The sequence below is a fragment of the Pundamilia nyererei genome, unplaced genomic scaffold (genome assembly GCF_000239375.1).
Source record: "Pundamilia nyererei isolate P.nyererei 1_Seehausen unplaced genomic scaffold, PunNye1.0 scaffold00193, whole genome shotgun sequence".
In the NCBI taxonomy this organism is placed as follows: Eukaryota; Metazoa; Chordata; class Actinopteri; order Cichliformes; family Cichlidae; genus Pundamilia; species Pundamilia nyererei.
Genome location: NW_005187594.1, coordinates 625200 through 639323, shown reverse-complemented (window position 1 = coordinate 639323; position 14124 = coordinate 625200). Strand labels below are relative to the sequence as shown.

The window sequence follows — 14124 nt, the reverse complement described above, 5'->3', positions numbered from 1 at the left end:
CAGGTGATGAAAGCAAGATAGCCTTTGGTCCAACACTAAACCGAAACAGTGCACCAACCTTCTTTGCTATTATTAGTTCAGATGAAGACGTTTATATCACTTAGAAACAAGCCCTGTGAGCTACAGATCTAAAGATGCACATTTGCTGTTCTAGCAGCGAACAGTTAGGTTTCTCTACAACACTGTGGTGACCTACAACAGACTGGCGACCTGTCCAGGGTGTACCCTGCCTCCTGCCCTGCGACAGAGGGCATGGACCCTATTGCAAAAATGAGCCTAAACCAGCTGAGTGGTTAAGAAAATGGATGGAGGTGTGTACAGACTGACCGACAGTGTTCAGTTCACGACATTTGTGGCACCCAAAGTGGGGTAAAATGCACACGCACGCACGCACACACACACACGCAGCTCTTAAATGATTTTCTATCATTTAAAGAAACCCAAGAACAGCGGAGAAACAAAGCCATTTCTAAGGCTGTGGGACTCCAGCGAACTATGATGACAGCCACTATCCACAAGTAGAGACAACTTGGAACAGTGGTGAACCTTCCCAGGAATAACAGACCAGCCAAAATGATTCCAAGTCTGCATCAATGTCTCATCCACACGTCAGTGGATGGAGCTTCACAATAAGACAAACCAAGTATTTTGAAACTACTGCCAACCATATTTTACAACAGTGGAAAATTAAACCAGAAGGAGACAGCATTGGTAAAACTAAAGAAACACCATCTCCAGTGATTAAAGCAAGTTTGCAGCTAATAAACATGGCAATTTAACTGAAATACTAATTACAGTGAAGGTTTGAAATTCCATTCTGCAACGGTTTAGTTTTTCATCAATGACTCAATATTGACTCTGCCAAACTCACCTACATGCTATTTTCAAAACAAAGCTTTTTAAATCGTCTCTATCTGAACATGTCAGACTTGAGGTAGCCAGTTGGGAAATTCTGTGCATTTCTCATATAGATCTGTCCTATATCACCTCGACCTGAAGAGTAGCCACACCACCTACACACAATGAGAGAACCATAGTCCGACACATTTTCCCCTCGAATAAACCCATTTGTATCAGCTTTTTTAAAAATGTGTGAACAGATCTGGTTTTCCTGCCCACATCTCTTCTTTAACCAGTTCACCAGTGGATAGATTTCCACAGGCATGAACCTTCCCCCTCTGTGATGGTTCCTCATTTTCATCCTTACTCAAGACTACTCTATCTGCTACATCTTTCACTTTTAATGAAGCCGTTTATATTGAAGAATCATGCTAGTGGCATCTTTTAATGTTAGAATGGTTATTTTATTTGGCTAAGTAACTCAAAAACCTTTAGCCAATCATTCTTCTATCTTTACCGTCTTTAAGAACCATGCACCCCACCCAACTGAGCATCAATAGCTTTAAACGGCCAACCCCCATACTAAACGCCAGCCTAACCCCCCAGGAGGCTGGAGCACAGATGAATAGCCTTTTGTACATATAGAATACCTGACATCCTCCATCCATACTCCATTCCCCCACCTCACCAAAAAAGAAAGAAAAAACCCTTTTGATCCTCGATGAGCGCTTGGCTATCAGCTACGTCACCATCTCCAGCCCAAATAAATACTTTTTTTTTGGCCAGACCTGTCCAAATGTTACATGTTTAAACACCACCGACTACACCAAAGTTCAACTTTATCAACACATTAGCCCCTCATTATCCTTCCCGTTGTCATTCCAACCCATCACCCCCACAGACAAATATATCCCAACCCCCCATCAGGCCACGGCCACTGAACCTGTTTGACCTCTGGCGTCACCACCTGCCAACCAACAGCCTACACCATTGGCTGAAACCATGGCAACAAGTTAAGAATGGGCGGGAAAAGAAGATGGATGGGTGGGCGGATGGACAGCACAACAAAATGCGTCACATTTACTTATGTGCTACATCGCTCATCTGTTATATCTTTTCAGTTTTAAGTATCACCTTTTTTACTTACATGTGGGTTTGCCTGCCTTTGACATATCTGTTCAGCTGCTTCACAAAATTAAGATGTTATTTTTATAATATATGTTTTGTCATTAGGCAAAGTAGTGAAAACAATAATGCTGAACTAGACTGTTGTTAGCTACAGATATATGCATAAAAAAAACAAAGTAAAGGCAATTTTAAGTGCACAAGACTAATTTAAGTGTCAAACTGCACAGCTTAAAATAAACATAAATTAACGAAACAAGAAAGAAATCTGCTTTGAGACGTCCCCCCCCGAGTCCGCGTTGATGCGCAAAGATGGAAACCCATTGTCAATGCAGCTTGAAAATGCCCAAGGTTTAATATAAAACCTGAAGGTGATGAGGTTCCCTCAGCTGTGAAGGCATTAAATCCAAGCTCTGCTCCAGTCCCCAGCAGGACAATGGAGCAAAGAGAAAGACAAGAAGAAAGGAAAGAAGCCAAAAAAAATGAAAAGTGAGGTCCTCAAGGAGGTGGTGGAGGAGAAGAGAGAGGAAAAGGTCTTTGCTCTAGAGGGGGGGGTCAAAGGCCGAGGGTCAGAGCTCTTCAGATTAGCCTCCAATACCACAGTGAGGCAGGTCTGTGGGTGTAAACGTGACGTCCTACACTTTCACAGCAAAAAGTACAACAGGAACTCAATAACAATCCCGTTCTTGGATCCTTCTATGTCCCCCAAATGTCATCGTGTCCACCATCAAGGCAGCTATACACAAAATAGTTCCAACGCCTGTTCAGAGCTTCACTGATGATGTGAGAAGTATGCTGCTGGTTACAAGGCTACAAAGGGCAAACTAGTCGTCACAAAAGTATCTTTACTACTGCTTTACTCACTAACTAGATTGGGACCTTCTTACCTTTCTGAACTCTTAACTGGCATCCTGCTAATAGATCGTTACAGTCAGTTGATCAGATACTTGTGGTACCAAGAAGCAGACGACAGCAGAGGAGACTGGGCCTTCTCCCTCTTCAAACTAGGACCTCGCCAACATTCACATCTCTAAAACCACTTGAAGACACATTTTTAGTCTCTGACGTATACATGTAGTATTTCTAGCATTACACTCATACTTCATGAGACACATGAAAATGTTTTAAGAGGAAAACGTTACAAAAATGCATTTTTTTAATAATTCAGTCTACTTTTAGTTTGTTTTGCTTAGGGAGACGCTTGTGCCACAATGAAACATTCATTCATTGTTATAGTTTAATCGACAAATTTGGAAATGGGTATTTCAAAATTTCCATTTCAGAATATACAGGTTTGGGTTTTTTTATTTTAGTTTTAATTTTAGCGTTAGATTTATCTTGCTGTTAGAAGTCAAAGGACAGTGTTCACCCAGCACTGTAGACCATGAGTTAACCACGAATAACTTTATTGACTGTTTTACCCTCTATGAATAAGGCAAAGCATTTCCTGTTAACATCAGAAATCATCCAAGTGGTTTTAGTTATGCTTAATGAACTTTAGAGACGCTTTGTGTAATGGCACTGCAAGCAGCAGTGTTTCCTTTCATTTCATTTATGAAAGAAAGAGGCTCAGAGCTGAAAAATCAATGAAAACTGTCCCCAGCAGTCGAGTAGCACAAAACGCACATACATGTAATAACACACACAATCTAACATGGCAGCATTCAAAGCCACAAAGTGTAAAGTCACCCACAGTCAGGGCTGTGATGTGTGCATGCATGTGTTTCAACAGTGTTTTACTGCTCCCAGTGGGACTTTTCAGTGACACAAAAACATGTTTGACAGGTTTCACTGCCAACTCTTCCAGCAGAGCAAATAAAACCCAGATGACAAATGCTACTATTTTTACTTACTGAATAGGCATTTATATTAATGAGACATATTTGGAGAGTCTTAAGTGTAAAAAGAAAGACTACATGGTCAAAGACAGAAGATTTTCAGCATGTGGGTTCAGAATGGTTTCTTGTCAAATCAAATCAAACAAAGTTTGGTTAAAGTCTGCAGATAACAAACCTTAGAATGAGTCCAATAAATATTAAGATGATGCAGCTGGACTGACCTCAGTCAAACAAATACTCCCAGTAATAGGAAAACTAAATGCATACAAATGGTGCCAACTACTCTACAAGTGCTCATCAATACATCTCAAAGTCTTTTATCTGCATTTTTATTATTGAGCATTAACTGCTTTCTGCAGAGTGACCTCCCCTACAATCACTCTACTAAACCACTAAACCACAAATGAGCCGAACAGGCTCAATAAACAAATCAAAAGATGCAAGTATGGCTTAAAGAAGCTTCTAGCAAGCTATGAGCCCCTTTGTCCCACTGTCGCACTTTGGCAACAGTGGGAAGGAAAAACTCCCTTTTAACAGGAAGAAACCTGTTAAAAGAAGAAACCTCCAGCAGAGAGGTCTGTTAACACATAATGAGTGAGAAAGGTGACTGCATTAACACCTGTGGCCACACAGGCCACAAGTTTGACTTCACCACAAGAAATTTCCTAAACACTTTTCAATTGCAGCTCACAAACAACTTTAAATGTCTGTCATCTGGATGAGACATCAAACAGCCACAGTTCTCTTCTCTAGCACTAACACAACATACATTTTTAGGTTTAACAGCAGCCAACAATTCCACTTTTTCTTTTTGGGAATTTCCAAATGGAGATCGCAAGTGCCAAAAGTTCCCCTAAAAGAAATGCTTCTGAATCTTTCTATTCGCCATTTTAATTCACATTTTTAAAAATTGAAACCTTAAAACTCATGCATTCATGTATTTAATTTCAAGTCTAACTTAAAATGATAATCAAAAATCTTACAATTTCAAAAGTGTTAAAGGAAATGAATGTGAGAAATAGTCAGAAACGAAAACCTGGAAAATTATTATGGTTTAAAATAAAAACAGCTAAATTATACAAACTGGAACATCTTTGCACTTTATTTAGCCAATAACGACACTCACTGCTTTGTTTGTACCTTTCATTATTAGCGACCGCGGTGGCTAACTTTCACAGAACTGAACATTTATTTTTTTTGTGGGTCTAAACAAGCGCGACTCTTTTTCCAGACAGAGATATGCTGTAATTAAGCTAACTAGCTGTAGCCTTATTGTACAAAATAAATCTCTTTAATATGTGACTGAATTTATTTTTTGGCTAGGTGTGTAACCACTGATTGGCAAAGCCCATGAACACAATTTGAGACCATTGTGTAGAGAGAAGTCATTACCTGCTTCCATTACAAAACCCTTACAACACTCAAATATCCCCTAGCAAGAAGCAAAGCTGGTTGCTGGCACAAGGGCACAGAAGTGCAGGGGGTTAATATTTTATAAGAGCTATCTGGCCGGCTTAAAATCGTAGATGAATATTTTATCGCTAACAGTGAGGAGTGAGAGGATGATGGCGACCAAACACCATGGCCCAATCTGCCCACCACCGGCCAAAGACCCATCGTCCAGTCCCACCTGTACATCCATCAGTTAGATGGAGACCATCCTTTCTCTGCCCGGTTACCCTTCAAAGACAGTGCTCCTCAAAGCGCTGAGCTGGCAGGTTAAATAGACGCGGAATGACCATCGATGGTCAGGTGAGATAAAGAAAAGGTGGATCGGCCTTTGAATTTAAAAATCTGGTTCATCATAAATTCACTTAAACACAATAACCTCACAGACTGCAATGAGAAAACAGTCACAGTGGGCTATTTTCAGTCTTTATTAAGCAAACAAGTGGTGCTTCCTTTTGAAGAGCCTTCATATTTTTCCAGAACTTTTCGAGCAATATGCCAAAGCCAGTAGAATGAAAATCTGCTCTCCGGTAAATCTCGTTTGCCTCACTGTGGGTGTGGAAAACCAGGCCCAGGTGTGTCTCATCCTTTTCTTCCATACGTATTCCCACTCCTTTCTACATCGCTGTATGTTTCCTCCTTCCTCCATGCCCTGGAGTTTTCCCCAGGGCTGCAGGCCGGAGTGACAGTTTCAGTAGAAGTAACTTTAGATGCATGAAAGCTTTAAATAGACAGTACAAACCTGAGGAGAAAGGAGGAAACTGAGCAAGAGGTGGTGGGAATAGGGGAGAGGGAGGAAAAGAACGGGTGGGTGGGGGGTGGTGCAATGTAAGGAGAATAAAGCCGTAGCCTGTCCGTGCTAGATAGAAGAGACAAGTGAAGCATATCAGTCAGTGGAAAGGATCGTCACCTACCAGCTGGAAATATGTGTTAATGCACAGGTGTGGAAAAGAACTGTAAAAGAAAAGAAGGGAACATCTCCTAAAGAGTAAATCCACGTGGAATTACAGAAGGCAGAAAACCGCATGCTCTCAATGGGTTCATGATGTCTGGCAATTTAACGGTGTGTAAACAATAAGTTAGTTACTGATTTTGTTTTCCAAATAAGTAAGCAAACCCACGATGAGTACCACTTCCCATCTTCAGCATATTTGGAAGCTGAATCCAGTCTGAGCCAGTCTGTTACATCTGTGAACTTCTCTTCTCTAAAATACCAAGTCAGCATTTTTTTCTAATAAATAAAAAACAAACAATATTGTGCAAAATTAAACACAGACCTGGAGAACTGTCCAGGTCTGAGAACATAACTGTCACCATTTCTCGATTTGCCTGGATTTATAGGGGAAAAGCTGTTTCCCTCACCGACAGCACTCTCATTGGTCCATCAACACCCAGTTCCACAACTTAAATCTAAGTCCAGCTCGAGCTTTGTGGAGGAAGCCGACGGTGCAACAGCTACATGCGAAGGTGCACAATATGTGTGTGTTACTCGTAAATATCCCCGACTTATAATAACAGAGTTATTAACTTTGGTTAATTAATATGCAAAAACTTTGCTGAAAACTGAAAATAACCTTTAACCAAAAAAAACCCAAAACATTTATTTCTTACTTTTATTTCTTTATTCCCTTTTACACTTTTCACATACTCATGAGACAAGAACAGAATAAAAGAGAGAAAACTGAAAAACAACTGATTCACTGCCTGTGAGAACTTTGAATTTAACGTGTTGGCGAGAGAGGCCTCCGTTTGGGAATTCCTTTAGGTTAAAAAGGGGGGAGGGTGTAGCAGTAGGCTACGGGTCAAAGTTCAGGCTCTGTTCGCCACTCTGACCCCGCCCGCTGCTCGTGCGGTAGGTCTCCATTTTGGAGAGGCGAGGGTCTCCATTTTGAGAAGTTGAATTGCGCCTCGCTGTTTAGGTGGGCCGTTTGTATTTGAGGTCTATAGGCACAGCTTCCATCTCAGGGTTAGGCCTGTGACATTGTTACCGTGGACAAACTTACCAAATCAGACTTTTTAAATTATTTAAAAAGTCTGATTTTGGTATAGGTGTGATTCAGCCTCTGTGAAAACGAGTTAGCCCGTTACGCTTAAAATAATCCCTGCGTTTAACATTCGTCTAAACCTTGGTTTTGTATTTAAAATTATATTATTAATAATAATCACATGAGCTGTTGGCGTTTCAGCACCTCCACCAGCTCTCCCCTCTGCGCCTCCGCCCCTCCTCCTCTTCTCGCCATTTTGTGTTCCTATAGCCGTGTCATATAACCATTGTACCAGGCGGAGGAACTGCGGCCCCACAGCAAAGCAGTGGCGTTAACCTATAGTAGGAAATGCAGTCTGCGCAGTGATACAGGCGGGATCAGGGAGTAACCTCGCGTGTTACACTGTTGCACAGTTTATCAGAAAGCGGTCACCTATTGATAAACAGGAGACGAGGCCGGAGACGGAGGTGCTCCTCATGTTCAGATTGTAAGGTCACATGTCTGTGCGCCATTCCTGCTGATTGTAATAAAGTCTCCACGGATAACCCGCGACGTGGAGACAAAACACACGTTGGCGTTGTTGTCGAGTTAGAGAGCTTTACGGTCCGCCCTGAAATGGTATCCAGCATAAACGCAGGTGTTAGAAAGCCAGGTTTGCGGCTTCAATAGAAAAGCATATTCCTTCCTTGTATTCCCCCCTCACACACAAACAATACTATAGACTACATACATGTGAGAACCAGTCATCGGCCATGTTGACCAGGCAACGCCCATTTACTACAATGAATGTGCAGTCACATGACAGCGGAGAGCACATACAGCACATGAGAGGAGGAGGGCGAGGAGCCCACATACGCCATTACATGAACATGGGATCATGCAGGCGATGTGTTGGGTTGTGGGCTTCTTCATACGTCTGTTTTATCTCTCAGCTACCACCATAACAGTTGATTCATAGTCCTGTTATAAGCTGTACAGCTGAGTAATATTTAAAACACGGCTGTGGTGTGAGTACGGTTCACCCCTTTAACACATCCCTCCGCGAGGTGCCTTACTCTCAGCCTCCGCATACTGTCGGAGATAAGTCCGCCACGAAATGTTTACGGGAACTAATATGCAGGCCGGGAGTGCGTGCAGACACCGATCTCGTCTTAATCACCTGAACATAGGGATTCACTGTGAGCGCGCGCGAACGCTCTGCTTCCCCTCCACGCGCAGCCTGTGTAGTGGGGAACGCGCATGTCCATTCACAAAGTGCTTAAAAACTACTCTGAAGTTACTCCAGCGGCGCGAGGGAGGAGGGGGCTAACAGCCTTCTATAGAATGTGTGCCACGAGTGCTCGCGGCTGATATAGCGGACACGTTTGGGGGTTGTTGTGCGGGTTTGTGTGGCCGCGAGGATTGGAGAAACAAAAAGTGTCGGCTTCTGTTTGCTTTTTGCAGCCGACAGCAACGATTAAACTCCAACCCGAGTAAAGGTTGTAGAGGGTTTTTTTAAGGTCCCGAATGAACGCTTCGAGTTTAACACTTAAAAGAACGAGCCGCTGTATGACCGCATCTCTACATTTATTTATTTTTTCGTAGCTCAACCGACAAAGTTGTGATGCGGCTGAAAACAGATTAATGTCACGTAGAGCCACGTTCTCGGGTTTAATTTGAACACGAGGAACAACTCAATACAATGACAATATTAAATTACTGTAACATGGCGAGTTTTCTCTGTTACTGTAGGGTCTTTACAATATAAAGCGCCTTGAGGTGACTGTAGTTGTGATATATGAGTGAACCGCCATGTTAACCTGATAACGGCAGGCTGTTGCTCATAACATGTATTTTAATGACAGGAGACGGTCGGGAAAATATTGAAAGATTTGAACAATAGTTCTTGGACCAATTAAAGACATTTAACTCCAACAAAAATCTTGGTTAAAGAATCAAGAAGAATGTTACCATCTAAATCCAATTACTACATTTTTCTGATTTTTGGTAGCTTTATTTCTTGAAAAAAAGTAAAAGGCAAATATTTTTACTGTTTCCAGTTTCTTTACGTTTTATAACAAATGTGTTGCAAAACAGTCAGAAGGAAAAAGGAATAATCAAGATTCCCTGCAGACAAGAGAACAAAATGAGAGAAAAGGCCTGCCTATTTTTCACCTGCAAACAGCAAACAAACAGTTTTAATGTCAACTCACAAACTGGTTTTAAGTACGGTTTTTTTGTTCATGTTGGATCCCCTCACCTCTACAAAATAAACAACATGAGCTGATGATGTTACAAAGAAAGCCAAGTTTACATTATTTTAAAGGAAAAAAATAAAAGGTCTAAAACTAGGGCACACTTCTGTGAACCAGAGATAACAAATACCAAAATCGAATATTAGAATTTAAGGATTCACTTTGCTCTTCACATATTTATTTTAACTTGTCAAATGTTTATGATTTAAAAAATAATAATAATAATTGAGCAATATTTCAGGGAAAGCTGAAAATGGGACGCATGAATATGAAGGGAAAAAAATAATACTTTGAGGAAAAATTGTGTTATAATCTTTTAGAAGCGTAGGTCTTAGTATTTTATAAACAGACAGATTCTTTCTTCATAATATGTCTCTCAACAAAAATACAGAGTCCAGCCCATTCATCCTGTCACAGTCAGCAGGGAACTAAAGAAAAAAGCCATCAGCTGATTTTTAACATTGCAGCTTTCTATACTGTGGAAACATACAGTCAAACATTGTGCAGAAAAAATGAGTGAAAGCGACACATGATTGTTTGATTTGTTACACTGGTTTCAGCTGTGAAGGTAAAGCACTGTTGAGCGAGAGCTTCGGGATTCAGTTTTTTTCAACAGCATTAATCTTCTGTCATAAAATAATGAAACGAGAGTGCGTCTGCGCATTTAGGAACTTCAACAAGCTTCCAGATTTTACTCTCTCCACAGACTTTTATCGAGTCATTTGTGCAGCTGTGTCTGGGTAAGAACACAGAGCTTTTTCTTACTGTTCATTAAAGAATATTTGTCAGGACAATAATTCTGGTCCAGAACTGGAAGACTTCAAACACATAAAACACAAACACTCCACATATTCATTCCTTAAAGGCAACACAGCCATCATATGTCCAGAAAACGGACTCTTCTTATGTTAATATTTTAGAGACAGAAACAACAAGTTACCAAGTTTTGCATTTTTGTAAGGATTTATTTCGTGGACAGCAAACAGAAAGTGGACGAGGGCCCAGCTTCTGCCTCTCCCCGCTTCAAAAACAAAATGGGGGAGAAGGAGTAAGAAGGGAGGGGAGTTCCGGCTTTGTCTTGAGAGAGAGACAGCGAGTGAGAGAGAGAGAGTGATGTCAGCCTCTGCTTTGTTTTGAATCTGTGAGGAACAGGGTGGGGCCAAGAGTAGCCTATAGAAAAGTAGCAAGAAAAGGGGCCCGTCTGCTCACCGCCCACACACACACACACACACACAAAAAAAATTTTTTAATTAAAAAAAAAATTGTGTATGTTATATACATATATATATTATATACACTAACACGAACTACACACTTCTCCTGTCTCACCGCCTTGGATTTCCTTCCTTGAGTTTCCAGCTTTGAACAGCAGAGGGCCGAGTGAGTCATCGAGCTCCTCACTGCTGTTCAGACCTCAGTGAAACAAGTTTCTATAGCATAGCCAGCAAAACACTGACAACGTGGAGTTGAGTTCATATTGAGATGAGAATTTTAGGTCTGTGGTCACTGCAATGAGCAGTTCAGGGAGAAAAAAGGAGAAAACTAATTAAGAATATCAATATAAATATATTACAACTGCAAGCTGTACTGCAATAAACATAGTAATGACAAAACACATCGTTATCATACTTTCACAGGAATAAAATGCCTGGTTTTGCGTCCCCACACTGTTAACATTTGCATGCAGCACGGCTCACCCAGACGTGACTGTGGTGCTCAGCAGATTGTGTCTGACAAACATGACAGCAGTAAGAGTTCAGAGTGCAAACAAATCTTTCAAACTGTTTTCCCACAACATCAAAGCTCAGTCCTTAGACTCAACTTTATTTTTTAAACGTGACAGATAATTAACAACACTTTACATGTCCTGAATTTAAATATTTAAATATTACCAAAGCTTTCAATTTAACTCCCTTGTTGTTTTAATAAAAATAATAATCATTATTATTATTATTATTATTATTACAAATAATAATAACACATAACAACATTATAATAACTGTTTTTAATGATATTTTGTTTTGAATTTTTGTTTTATCACAATTTTTAAGCCAAGTAAAGTTTAATCTGAAAATAAAAGAGAAACTCTTCACCCAGTTTTAACAAAATAACCTCTCCCTTTGTGTGCAAATATTATCCAGGCTCAGATGTGTAATTAAGTTTCTCGTGTACAAACTAAGTCATGCTTCATAAATCCAGGTGTAAAACAGTAAAGTGTAAACCGAGCTTTAGCGAGCACGGTGGGAAAAAGGAAAAATTGCTGCACACACAATGTTTTGCAGAGTGACACCTAATCGTCACTATGAAACACTTTTTAAAATATTATTGTGAAACACGAGGGGAGCTTTCATTCCAACTTTATTTAAACCACTTGTCTTCATGTTGTATTTCATACAAACCTTATCTGGTAGCAAACAGCTACATCAGATTTAAGTGAATGGAAAGGATTTGTAAAAATACAAATTCATGCTGCAAATGTAACAAAACCCAGCTGCATTAATTAGGCAGTGTACTCAAAAATAAAATAAAATAACAAAAGAAACATGTGAGATTTTTAAAACAATTTTAAAATGAATAAATATGCAGGAAAATACTAATGAAATAACTAACACAAATTAGAAAATGCATACACATCTTCTATAACATTATCACAGATTTCTTTCATTTAAAAATTATTTTAAGACGAGAAAAAAAAACGTTTTTTCTCGTCTTAAAATGAAAGCCAGTCCAGTCATGAACAAAGACATGAAGATGGTAAACATTCATCATCATAACACTGTAAAGTTTATGGCAGGAGCCTGGCAGTGGCTGTCGTCACATCACTTAGTCTGAGTCTGCCAGCCGTTTCCCTGCTAACTCATTACCAACACAATGAAGATCATCTCTCATACACCTCGCCTGAGACTCCCTAAGCTTTACCATCACATGCTGCTGAAATGCAGAGCCAATAAATACGCTCTCGTAGTGTCCATGAACATGGCAACTCTCCATCACCCTGACAGAAGAACTGAGGCCTGCTTGATTTAGTTTCAGAATAACAGACGACACTGTGCAGCGACTCTGACCTGTGCAAACCCCTCAAACTCTCACAGTATCTTCTCGAAGGTTCTCACCCAACATCACAGCATACAACCGTGGCACCTCCTTCCACATACACACATGCCTCAGCACCACGTGAGCCAGTGCAGTGGATGTGATATGGCACACCCCCAGACTTGCACACACCCACTTCAGTGAAGGGAGGAGGGAGAGAGGCATAGCACACTTTTATTGCTGGGGGAGGGGTTTCCTCTTTCTTTCTCTATCAGTCCTTCTCCTTCTTCCCTCTGCAGCTCATGTGTGTGCGAGTGTGCATATGCATGTGCGCGGCCACACCGCATGCCTGTCTGTCAGACATGTGACCAGCAGGCATAGCTTCTATTTTAACTCTGAGAACGGCAGATTAAAAGGAGAAAGAAGAGCAAAGTTGACAGAAAGCAATCAAAATCTATAATGTGGCTCAGGAAAAAGCTTTATGTATTTCAGTTCATTTAACGTTCATTCAGAAGCAATGCATTTAAAACTGAACTAACATTTATACTAAAGTTCCCACAAAGTGATGTCCAGAAACCCTCAGGGTTAAGAGTTCACCCAGATTTATGTGTCCACAGCAGGGCTCAAGCCACAGGATGATTCGATAAATCACAGTGTTGACACATCAAAAGCGAGATGATCACAAATCCCCACCGTCATCCTTTGGACAATGAAGCCTGGACTACTACTACTACTAAATCCCTCTTCCCCTGACTGTCAGCCACGAGTTGCTGCTGCAGTTTGGAGCAATACTGCAGAAAACACTAGTGGATTTGACCAAATGTTGGCTTCTCCGAGTTCCTAAGCCCAGTGGTCCCCAACCCCCGGGCCTCGGACCGGCACTGGACCGCGAGAGTTGAGGCTCAGGTGTGAAATGTATGGTTTTCAGGGTTTTTATCGGTTTTCAGCGTTATTTTGTTATCGTTATGATAACTGTGATAGTGATATTTTATTCCTTTTGCAGTCATTTATTCCTGTTTGTGGCAGGGACAAATGTCATAGTAACAGTGTGTCAAGCACAAAAGGTTTTCAGCTCTTCATCATGTCTTTAACCATTTATTTATGCACATTATTGGCCAAAAGATTGGTTAGTGTCATCCCATTTGCTGATATTAGTCAACAAAAAAGTTGCTGATTCAGAATTTCTGCACTGATGCTGATTGGTGGATACCTAGGATAAATTTATAGGTCGTAAACCTCGACACAGAATCACGATTTACACACACAAAAATAAAAAAAACAATCCTTCTCCCAAGGACAATGGCTTTTGCTTTTGCCTGCTCTTTATTCCTTTCACTCTGAATGCGATGAACCCAGCACTCATGCAGATTCTCAGCAGTGGAAACTCAAGTCGCAGACAGACAGACATAGTGAAGCCATGTTGGACACAGTGAGTCACATTAAAAGGTTGCTAGTTTAGCTCAGTGGGTAACATAAGTCGCAATGATAGACAGAGTAGGCCCAGGTTCGAGTCCCACCCACCCCTTTGCTGCACATCTTCCCTCCCCCTCTCTGTTTTCCTGTCTATCCACACTGTCTCTATCCAATAAAGGCTAAAAGGCAAAAAAAAAAAAAAAAAAA

The 14124-nt window shown here is 40.8% G+C and overlaps 1 protein-coding gene across 1 annotated transcript in view; it reads right to left on the bottom strand.

Annotated features, from left to right (window-relative positions):
• Positions 1-14124, bottom strand: part of igf2bp1 (insulin-like growth factor 2 mRNA binding protein 1) — a 42776-nt gene that overhangs the window by 10244 nt on the left and 18408 nt on the right. The gene's annotated exons all lie outside the window — the stretch shown is intronic.